At 40.1% G+C, this 12,500-nt stretch overlaps 1 protein-coding gene across 1 annotated transcript in view; it reads right to left on the bottom strand.

Annotated features, from left to right (window-relative positions):
• LOC119578894 (recombining binding protein suppressor of hairless-like) overlaps window positions 1-12,500 on the bottom strand; it is a 164,327-nt gene that overhangs the window by 128,071 nt on the left and 23,756 nt on the right. The gene's annotated exons all lie outside the window — the stretch shown is intronic.

Genomic DNA, 12,500 nt, shown 5'->3' with positions numbered 1-12,500 from the left:
ACGAGCCACTTTTTGACTCCAATAAACGCACACACATAAGCATATGCATGCCCGCACACAAACTGACAGACAGGCAGGACACCCATATTTCCACACATATAAAACAAACAAACAAACAAACAAACACACAATATAGTGACAAGATTACGAACAAAAGTCTACCCATTTAGTCTTTAAATGCCTACTCAACAATTTAAAACCTCCTCCTCGACTGCAGCATCATTAAATCAATCTCTCCTCTCAACGAAATGGTAAAACGTCAATCAATTACCCATATAGGCCTACGTATCAGCCCGAATGAAAAGTACCCAATTAATACAAGAGCGACAAATCGATAAAGCGCAAAGAAACAAAGGATGGAAAAAGGCAAAGTGATAAAGAGTAATGCTGTGAAATAACGATCAGCACAGTCGTGACGAAGGACACAGCAGCATGACGACAATGCTCTCCTATTTATCATTACTCATCATTACCTAAAAACGACAGTGGTTGTTAATACGAAAACACAACAAACAAATAAGCAAACAGAGGAATGAATGAAGGAATGAATGAATCGATAAATTAACGAATATATAAATACGTACAATACATGAAAATAAATAATAATCCGAAATGGGGGGGGGACAAAGATAAACGCGGGGGAAGTGGGGGTAAAAATAAATGCAGTAACAATAGGTGACAAAGCACAGAAAGACGTAAATAATGTAGGGAGAAAAACATTGGAACAGAAGCGTGTGCTGCAGTGGGGTGTGGGACATGAAAATGAAGTAATGCGGGGGCAACTAATAACGAAGTGTCTTCTTCATTACGGACAAAACCTAGTTATTCATTCAATCACACCAACAAAACCCAGACCCGACCTAGGGAGAACCCGGGAAAGAGACCGGACGGCGGGCGGCCGAGTGGGGACCCCCGAGTGACAAAACCTCATGTCCTAAACACGGGGCCAATTTGTATGGACCACCCGACGGCGCCCGTAGCCCCTTCCCGGAAACTTTTCCTCTCTTCCCTTCCCCTCTCCCCCTTTCCCCCCATCCCTCCCCCCCCCTTTCTAACCCCCCTTCCGGTCTCCTTTTCCCCCCATTTCCCCCCATCTACCCCCCCATTCCCCCTCTGCTCCCCCCCCCTTCCCCGTTTCCTTTTCTTTCCCTCCCTCCTATCCCCCCTTTCCCTTTCCCCTTCCCCTCTCCCCCCCCCTTCCTCTCCCCCTCTCCCTCTCCTAACCTCTCCCTCCTTCCTTTCTTCCCCTCCTCCCCCTTCCCCCTCCCTACCCCCCTTTCCTTTGTTCTACCTCTTCCTCCCTTATTCCCTCCTGCCTCCCTCCCCTCTCTTTCCCTCCCACCCAAGTTCCCATCTTACCCTCTTCCTTCCCTTCCCTTCCCCCCTTTTTATCCCTTTCCCTTTTCTTCCCCTCCCCTAAACCCCCCCCTCCTTACCTCCCCTTCCCCTGGACCGATCACTTCTTTTCCCCCCTCCTCTCTTCCCCCCCTGTTCTTGCGGCCGCCCTTCCCATGAACCCCGTCCCCCAAATAAAACCAAACGAAAAAGTTTCCCCCCCTAACAGTAAAAGAGACAATTGTTTACCAAAGCACTTTCCCCAAGAATGGAAAGACAAAATGGAAAATACTTTTTAACATGTTAAGGGTCCCACCCTTGAAAGACATGGAAAGAAGAGAATAAAAAGGAAGAGGAGAGGGGGTGAGGGGGTAAAAGGGTGGAGGAGAGAAGAAGAGCGGAGAAAAGGAGAGAAGAGGAAGAGAGAAGGAGGAGAGAGAAGGAGAGAGTAGAGAAGGAGAGAAGAGGAGAGGAGAGAGGATGAAGATAGAGAGAGAGAGGGGGGGGGGGGAAGGAAGAGAAGAGAAGAAGAGAGAAGGAAGAGGAGGAGAGGAGGGAGAGAGGAAGAAGAGAGAGAGAGAGATGAAAGAAGAAAGAGAAAGAGGAGAGAGAAGGGGAGAGAGAGGAGGAAGGAGGGGGAGGGGGAAGGGAGGGGGGAGAAGAAACGAAGGGAGAAAAAGGGAGAAAAGGGGAAGGGGATAGAGAAGACAGGAAAGAGGAGAGTGAGAAAAGGAGAGAGAGAGAGAGAGAGAGAGTAAGACGAGTAGAAGTGAAAGAAAGAAAAAAGAGAAGAGGTGGAGAGAAGAGAAGGAGAGGGGAGAGAGGAAGGAAAGAGAGAGAGAAGAGAGAAAGAAGGAGAGAGAGAGGAAGGGAGAGAGAGGAAAGGAGAGAGAGAGGGAAGAAGAGGGAAAGGGGGAGAGGTAGGGGATGGAGGGAGGGAGGGAAAGTTAGGGCAGGGAGAAAAAGAGAGAGAGAGGACAGAGAGTAGAGAAAGAAGATGGAAGGAGAGGAAGAGCATAAAGAGTGGGAGAAAGGAGGAGAGAAGAGAGAGAAGAGAAGAAGAGAGTAAGGAAAGAGGCAGAGGAGAGAGAAGAAGAGAAAGGAAGAGGGGAGGGGAGGGAGTGAAAAAGGGAGAGCGGGAGTGGAAGGAAGAGAGTTGGAAAAAGGGTAAGGAAGAGAGAGGGAGAGGGGAAGAGAGAGAGAGAAGAGAAGGAGAGAAGAGAAGGAGAGAAGAGAGGGGAGAGAGAGCTAGGAGAAAAGGGAGGAGAAGAAGGGAGAAGAGAGCGAGAAGGAAGATGAGGAGGAGGAAGAAGAGAAGAAAGAGGAAAGAGGGAGAGAGGGGGAGGAAAGTAGGGGGAGGGAGAAGGAGGGGGGTGAGGGAGGGGAGTGCGGGGGGAAGAGAGGAGGGACGGGAAGGGGGAGGGAGGGAGGGGAAGGGAGGGGACAGAGAGAGAGAGGGAGGGAGAGAGAGGAGAAAGGGAGAGGAAGTCAAAAGGAGAGAGAGAATGGAAGAAGATGAGAGAGAAGAGAAGTGAGAGTGAAGAGAGAGAGAGAGGGAAGAGAGGGATGAAAGAAAGGAAAAGAAAATAAAAGAAAATAAGAAAAAAAAAGAAAAGGAGGAGAGAAAGAGAGAGGAGATGAAAAGAGGAAAAGTAAAGGTAAAAGAGGAGATACGGAGGAGAGGATGAGAGAGGAGAAGAAGTAGAAGGGAAGAGGAGAGAGTCTCTAGAGAGGAGAGAAAAAAGAGGGGAGATGAGAGAAGAAGTATGAGAGAGAAGGAAAAGAGAGGAGAAGGAAAAGTAAAGTTAAAAAAGAAGAAGAAAAAGTTTTAAGGTTTTTTGTGTGCAAATAAAGAAGAAGAAAAAGAGAAAAGTAAGAAGAATTTAAGAGGAAAGAATAAGAAGAAAAAGCATAGAAGAACAGTTAAAATGAAATTAAGAGCAGAAAGCAAAACGCACAGCACAAAGCAAGATGAGAAAGGAAACAAAGGGGGCCAGGGAAGACGAGAGAGCAAAAAGAAAGAAAAAAAGCAAAAGAGAACCAAAAAAACGAAAAAAGGGTACCGAGAAGAAATTTCGCCCTTCGTGAAGGGCGGCGGGTAATGCCCGGGAGGACCCCCACACCCGCCGGCGAGCGCGGCCAAAAAGTTCCCTACGGGGTGCGCGCCCCAAGCCCCTCGGTTAAGCCGGAAGTCGCCCCCCGCCCGCGCTGTGGCAGCCCGGAGCAGGTTTACCCCCCCCCCCCCCCCCGCGTGTGGCGGGTGGCGCTCTGCATCCTCCCACTTCAAAAAAACAACCCCGGATCCTCCAAACGCTCCAAAATTTTCGAATTAATTGCTCCCTCTCTTTAACCTAAAAAAAAAAATCTCTGCTTTTTTTTTACCAACAATAATAAGAGCGGGCGGGTGCGCGAAATGGGGATAGAAAAAAAAGAACAAGGCACACCCCCATGACTGGGCCCCCGCCGGGCCCCCGTAGATTGGCTGTGGTGGTGGGGCGGCCGTGGTTGGGAAACGGCCCTAGGGTTGGGCAGGGAGCCCCCGGAACGGCACTTGCGGCCGTGTGGGGCACAAGGGGGACACTCACCGCCGCGCCCAGAAGGTTGGTGTGCGGAAGAGTGGCCGCCCGGGCAAAGTGTGGGGGCCGGGCCTGGCGTCAGTGGGGGGGGAGGGTTCCCCGCCCCCTTATTGGTCGAAAAGGCGCTGGTAAACGCAGCCGCTAGGGACGCTTAGCGGCAAGGGGTTGTACGATACGGCGGGCAGGTGGGTAGAGCGGGGTATCAAAAAAGCGGAAAGGAGAGAGGGTGGAAAAGGAATTCGGTCGTAAAAAATGGGGTGTGGGTGCCGGAAGATTCAGGGGGGGAAAAAAAAGGAAAGGAGGGGGGGGCCTTAAAAATAAAATAATTCACATTACAATGGGGACCATATTTTGTTTTTTTTTTGGCGTGGGTTAAAATGTTAATTATTAATTGTATGTTAATTTTATTGTTTCCAACACACCACAACACACAAACACACCCCACACACAACACCCCCGACAACCAACCACACACACACCAACACACACTCCCCTTTTAAAAATATATTTATATAATAATAATATAATAATTATATCATAATAATATAATTATTATAATATATATTATTAATAATTATATAAAATATTATAAATATATGGGTTGAATATATATAATAATATAACTATACCATTTTTGAATTACCAATAATTAATTAGGTAATAAATATATTAAACATACAAATTCTTTTTAAACTTAAAAAACAAAGGGGGGGGTACCAAAACCCCATTACCTTTTTTATAACACTTATTACCACATTTTCAATTTACCATTAATTATTGTCATCCAATTCAAAACTGCGAGGGTAAACATAGTATAGGGTGACCACTTTAAATGCGGGCGGGCATTGATTAGAGAATAGATGAGTAGGTAAGAGATGAATATATAGAATGAATAGATCATATAATATTATATATATTATCTAAATATTTAATATTAGATTTAAATAGAGAATATTTATAGATTTATTTATTTAGTTATGTAATAATATTATTTATTATATTAGGAGTATATTATAGTAGGAATTGATATAATAAGATAGATTATATTATAGAGGTATATATAATCGTTTACTATATTAAATATATTATATTATAAAATATTAAAGAATCTCTATCATATATATACAATATTTATTTAATATTATATAATATATATTATAGATTCATATAGTAATATATTATATATATATAGTATTAAATGTAAATTATATAGTTAAACATTTACTATTATATATCTATATATATTAATGTATAATACTTATATAGGTCTAGATATAATATATATATCTCTTATAGATAAAGAAGTATATTAGTAATAATCAAGATAAAAAATTATATAATTATAATAATTTATTAAGGTATATGAAATGGGATAATGATATATATATATATTAAATTATAATATAATATATAATAGATTATATATAGGAGAGTAGAGGCGATATAGATATTATTAGTATATATATATTATGCAAGAAAATTGTATAGATATATAAAATCGGGATGATAGAATGTAAATAGGAAGAGAGGAGAGAGGTATGGAATATAGTAGATATATATTATAGAGGGAGAGATGAAGTTAAAGTAGATTATATAGATATAATTATATATAAGGATAGATGAAGATAAGTGAGATAGAGAGTCTATATAGAAGTATAATAAATAATGTATAGTATTATACAGTTTGGATAGATTATATAATATTGAGTAGAGGATGAGAGATAGAGAGGAGAATTTGGCAAATTAGAAGATAGGAAAGGGAATGGATGAGTATATATATATAAAGAGAGATATATGAGATATTATTGTTATATGAGAAAGAGAGGATGATATATAGATGATTAATAGAGAAGAAGGATAGAGTGATGAGTATATAAAAAGGAGAATTTAATTATTATTATATTTATTGCATTATATTGATAATTAGTATGATAGATATAATATATATATAAAATAATATTACTATATAGATAATGAATTAGCTAATATATAAGAGTAAATATAGTTTAGAATAAGAAGGATATATTGAAGATAGGAGAAATAGTATGGATTATATGATATTTTATATAATTAGAGGGGGATATATATAGATTTAAAAGAGGCTTATATATATTATATGTATAGTAAGCAGATAGATAAGAAATTAAGAGAAGAGAGAAAAGTATAGATGCAAAGTAATATAGAGATATAATTATATATATATATAAAATCTATTATTATATATAAATTAAGTAATATACTATATATATTACTAAATAATATTATATTATGCTATATATTAGTACTCATATATAATTATAGAATTAAGTATGAGAATATAGACTGTATAGAGATTGGAGAGAGAGAAGAGTATATATTAGATATAATATATGAGGAGAATATATATTATAAAATTATAATAATAATTTATATAATAAAATTATATTATTATTAATAATGAATTAGATACTTATAATATAGATTGTAATATTTAGATAATAGAGAATAAATGATATATAAGGAGAAGAGGAGTCATATAATATATAATATATTATATATATAATTATAATAGAATCTAGTATATGGACGATAGTAATTAATATATAATTATATATCATTATATAATTATTGAATTATAAATATAATATAGTAATAGAGATAAGAGGATTGATAGTATATGAGGAGCGATTAAGATAGAGTATATTAGTATTATATAGAATTATAAAGTATATAATATAATCATAGTAATAAATGCTATTATATAAATTAATTAATACATAATTTAAAATATAGTCGATATATATAATAGGAGATATCTATATTAATATAAAATATCTATAATATATATTATCAAATTATATTATATATAATATATATTATATATATATATACATATATATGAGAATAATATTATATATTAAATATATATCTATATATGATATATGGATAGATATATATATATTATAATAATATATAAAGATATATTATATAATATGATTAATAATAATATATTAATTAAGTAATAGTATATAAAGTATATACAGAATAAATATATAGTAATATAATAAGAATTAGAATTAAAGTAAGAGAAATTAATATATTAATCATAGAATATATCTTTTATTGATAAGAATGATAATTATATATTAAGTAATATTATAACATATAAATTATTATATAGAATATCGTTAGATATAATATTATCTATTAATGAATATATATGATAGTGAAGATGTAAGAAGTAATAGAATCGATATAGTAGAGATTGAGATAAGATGAGTATAATAATATGAAATTGTATTAATATAGTAATAGTGAGAATTCATATTAAATATATTAGTATAATGTCATAGAGATGACATAGAAATTGATATGTAGAAAGATAGAATGTAATATGAGAGAGGATATATATTTATTATATTAATTAATATTATTATAATATGTAAATATAAATTATGAATTATAAGTATATGATAAAGGTATATAAAGAGAGTGAGATATGGTAGATAAATGTATATGAGTATTAAGCAAATTGTAAGTAAATGTATTATATTATAATAGTATATTATTTATGTATTATTATATTTATAAACATTGATAATATAATAAATATATGTATATATATAATTTATATATTATATAGTATATATATATATATTATAGTATAATAATATAAAGAGAAATTATATATATAATAAGTATGATTGATGATATAGATAATATATTATATCTATATTCTCATATATCAGATCTAATGAAGTTAGTATAGATTATATATATTATATATAATAATAATTATCCACTCCCCTAATGTCCCTTATTCCAAACCCCTCGTCCCCTCCCTGGAAACGCCCATTTACGACCTGCAGGTTTTTTTTTGTAAAAGAACACTGTTGTATTTCCCCCCAGATTGCAAGCGTTTCCCATTTGCCAGGAACAGTCAGGGAAAGGAAACGGGCGTCACACTTTTTTTTTTTTGCCATTGGGCCGTCCCCCCCCGCGCTTTTGCCTGCCGCCTCATTTTGTTCGCCAAGCGTTTTTTTTGCCCACCAATGACGCCAGGCCAAAATGTGGGGGGAGGAGGGGGAGAGGGAAGAGGGGAAAAAAGGGTAGTCCCTTTTACCCCCTCCCACTCCCTCCATCCCACCCCGCCCTTTCCCAAACACTCCCAACACTCCCCGTTCCTTCTATCCCCCCCCCCACCACCCCCGCCTTTGTTTTTCTCACCCCAACCCCCACCACCCACTCCTTCCAATCTCTTACACCCCTTCCCCTCACCCCTTTTACCACCCCCCCCCTTTAAATTTTTTTAACCCTTCAAAACCCCTCCCCTCATTCTGCCGTCGCCCCTCCCGCCCAACTTCCCCTCAACCTCAATTCCCCCCAACCTACCCTGTTCCACACCATCTCAAAAAAAAAACTATTCCGTTCTCCTTCACCCTCTCTCTCCTCTCCTCCTTCTTCTCCGTCTTCTCTCTCTCCTCGTTACTTCCCTCCCCTCTCTCCTCTCCCTCTCTCCTCCTCTCTTCTCTCCCTCCTCCTTTTTTTCCTTTTTTGTTTAATCTTCTCTCCTCCTACATATATATACTCCTCATCCCCTCTTTTTCCTCCCTCTCGCCATCCGTCCCCTTTTCTCCACAAAACATTCAATCACCAACAAGCCCCCCCCCCCCACAAAGCCCAAGTTAAACCCCCCCCCGCCCCCCGGGGTGTTCCGCCGGCCACCTTGGATCAATCCCAAAAACCCAAATTTTTTTTTACCGTGTTGTTTAACAATTTACCAACAAATCCTGTAACCTTTTAGCCACAAGAGGGGGGAAAGGTAGGTACGTGTGGTAGGGGAAAGGGAGTGAGGTAGGAAGAGAGGATGTGGGGAAGGGAGGGGAGGGGTGCAGGGAGGCAGGGCAAGGGCGTAAGATGGGAAAGGGGGATGAAGGGATAAATGGATACATGGGGCTTTATGAAAGGGAAATGGAAGATGTGTACAGGGAGGGACGGGAAACTAAAACCGTGAGGAAGGACAAAAGTAGGCAAAGAGGGGATTGGTAATAAGAGGAAGAAAAGAAGAAACGGAGTGATTGAAGATGCAGGAGAAATGAAATGCCGAGGGGGGGGGAGGAAAGAAAAAGGCAAGAAAAAGGAGGTGGGAAACAAAAATAAAACGGCAAGAAGAGGGAAAACGGTGTTTGGAGGAACGAGGAAAAGGACGGGTGATGAAGGAATAAGGGAGGAGAAGGGAGGAAAAAGAGAAAAAAACCAAATACAAAAAAAAAAAAAAAAAAAAAAAAAGAAAATGAAAAAGAGGAGGATAAAGGAAGAAGAAATACGAAGACGAAAGAAAGAAGCAAGACTGAATGAATACAAGAAGTGTAGTACGAATAAGAAGAAGGATAACGGAAGTGGGGAAAACAAAAAAGAAAATTAAGGGAAGACGAAAGAAAAAAGAATGAATAAGAAATGACGAAGGTAAAAGATGAGACGAAGAAGGAAAGAATGAGAAAGAAAGAGAAGGGGGGTGACGAAAAAGAAGTTTGGATGCCCCAAGCCCCAGCCGCAAAGAAAACAACCCCCGTGGCCCCACATTCACGCCCCTCCGGCCACCGGCTTGTTTTTTTATCGGCCCTTCCTTCCTTCCCCCCTTTTCCTTTGGTCCTTGATCACCCGTTTTTTACTACCCGATAAAATGTTATCCCCCCGACTTTTCTCACCCTCCGAATGGGCTTTTCGATTGGGGCTATGTTTTTTCTTTTTTCCTTTTTTTCTTATCCGCCCCCACAGCGGCCGTAACAGCTCCCCGCACGGGCCGCCCATTTCCTGCGAATAATTTTTTTTGTGCGTGGCGGACAAAATACGGGACGGGAATTTTTCCTAACGAAATTATGGTACGAGGTTATATCATGTAATGGGATTTTTTTGGAATAGGTTTTATTGGGTTATAAATTATTGTTTTTTTTAAAAAAATACGTTAAAATCCTGTAAATACTAATTTCCTAAGTACATATACCATTTTATGCGTTTTTTTTGTTTCCCCTTACCTTATTTAACTGGCCCTAACCATGACGCTTGAAAATTTCTTTACCTTAACATCACCATCTTTCTGGGCCTTAAACTAGGCCGAAAAATTTTTCCTACTTTTTTTAAATGAACCATTTTTCCCTTGCCTTAAAACTGTACGCCCGTTTTTTCCCTAATACAAATGATCAATTTCCTTGGGCCCTTATACTAGACACTGAATTTTTGCCTTTACCTTAACATCCAACACCACGAATTTAAAACTGGGCCCCCTCCTCCGCACAATTCCACCAACTCCCCCATACTACCCACCCCGACCCCGAGCAAAACAAACAACCCAACAAAAAAACAAAACAAAAAAAACAAAAAGAAAACACAAAAAACAAAGCAAAAAAAAACAAAACTAACCAAAAAAGCAAAAAAAACACCAAAACACAATAAAAGAAGACAAAAAAAAATCAAAAACAGCAGAAAAACGCAACAACAAGAAAAAGACACACCACAACCCCCGCCCCCCCCCCACCCAAACACTCTGGAAAAAAAAAAAAAAAAAAAAAAAAAAAAAAAAAAAAATTTGCCAACCCGTCCCACGCCGCACCCGTTACGGCCGTTACCCCCCCAACGATCGTAAACACCACGCAGACCCCCCTCCCAACCCCCACCACCCCTAACCTCCACCACACCGCAATAAATTTTTCCCGTGGCCTTTACCACATAACAACCCGGCGGAGGCAAAAACGTAAATAAACAAAACACACCCGGGCCTAGACTTTCCCCTCCGCCCCCCCCCCCACCCGCCTTCCCCCAAAACTGTTAGTACAACCCCCAAAAACCCCGAAACTTGTTTTGTAAATTTTTTCCCACCCGACCCCTCCTTCATTTTTTCATTCTCCATCCGCAACCCTCCTTGTTCCCTCCTTCCCCCCTCTTCCTATTTTTTTTTTGCCTATTTTCACTGGTTTGTTGTGTCCGGGTGGCATGATTTTTTTCCTTTTGGCAATTGAAGAGGGAGAGGAAGAAAGAAGGAAAAGAGAGAAGAGGGGAGGGGAAGGGGAGGGGGAGTGAGGTGAAGTGGGAAAGGGGAAGGGAAAGGGGAAAGGGAGCAGGTAGTGAAGAAAGTAAGAAATGTTGGCTTAGAATAGAATAGATTAGAGAGAGTAGGGGGGGAAGTAGAAGGGGGGTGGAAGAGGGGGGGAAGGAAAATAGAATATAATTATTATATAGTTATGTATATATTATATATAAATTATAATATATAATATATATATTAGATTATTAGATGAGAGAGAGAGAGAGAGAGGAGAGAGGAGAAAAGAATAGAAGGGAGGGAGAAGGAGGAGGAAGAAGATTGTTTTTTTTCAAATCACCCTTCCCTTTCCTTAACCTAGTCCTCCCCTTTCCCCCCCATCCCACCCTTTTAACCTTTCCCCCCCCCTTTTGCCCTCCCTCCCCTCTACCCTCAAATGACCACCCCCCCCAACACCGCTCCTTTTTCCCCCCATTACACCCCGCCCTCATGTCCGACGCCAAGGAACAACCTTGGTTCCACCAGGAGAAAAAATAAAGACAGGCTTTAAAAAATTGGGAAATTTTGTGACCTAACACGCCCCCAAGAAAACCGGCCAAACAGACTGAACCCAGCATACCAAACAACATACCACAACCATTTACCACACACACACATACACCAATGCACCTTAAACCACACCACACACAACAAACACGTAAACAACACACACAACAACCTCAACAACACAACACCAACACACACACATACAGGAGAAGGAGGGGGGGAGAAGAGAGAGAGAAGGAGAGGAGAGAGAGGAGAGAGAGAGAGAGAGAGAGAGAGAGAGAGAGAGAGAGAGATCACGCTAGTCGGAAGGCCAAACCTCTCTCCCTGAACGCATTACGCTGCAGGTTAAAGAACACGGTTATTCATCAAGCTCATTGCCAGAGTCAGGGAGAACGGGCGTCACTTTTTGCCATTGGCGTCGCGCTGCTGCCGCCTCATTTGTCGCCAGCGTTGCCACAAGGACGCAGGCCAAAGGTGGGGGAGGAGGGGAGAGGGAGAGGGGAAAAGGGGATCTCCCTCACTCTCATCCCACCCGCCCTCCAACACTCCAACACTCGTCCTTCTATCCCCCCAACCCCGCCTTTTTTCTCACCCCCACCCCCACCCCACTCCTTCAATCTCTACCCCCTTCCCCTACGCCTTTACCCCCCCCCCCTTAATTTTACCCTTCAACCCCTCCCCTCATTCTGCCGTCCCTCCCGCACTTCTCAACCTCATCCCCCAACTACTCAACATCTCTATTCCTCTCTCTCTCTCTCTCTCTCTCTCTCTCTCTCTCTCTCTCTCTCTCTCTCTCTCTCTCTCTCCTCTCTCTCTCTCTTCCTTTCTTTTTTATCTTTCTCTCTCTACATATATATACTCACATCCCTCTCTCTCCCTCTCCCTTTCTCACAAAACCTCATCCCCACAAGCCCCCCCCCACAACCCAATAACCCCCCCCCCCCGTCCGCGGCCACCTTGAGCATACCAAACCAATTTACAGTTTACAATTTACAAATCCTGTACTTAGCAAGAGGGGGAAGGGA

Source organism: Penaeus monodon, chromosome 11 (genome assembly GCF_015228065.2).
Source record: "Penaeus monodon isolate SGIC_2016 chromosome 11, NSTDA_Pmon_1, whole genome shotgun sequence".
NCBI lineage: Eukaryota > Metazoa > Arthropoda > Malacostraca > Decapoda > Penaeidae > Penaeus > Penaeus monodon.
The sequence above is the reverse complement of the archived record's forward strand: the minus strand, read 5'-3'. Positions and strand labels throughout refer to the sequence as shown.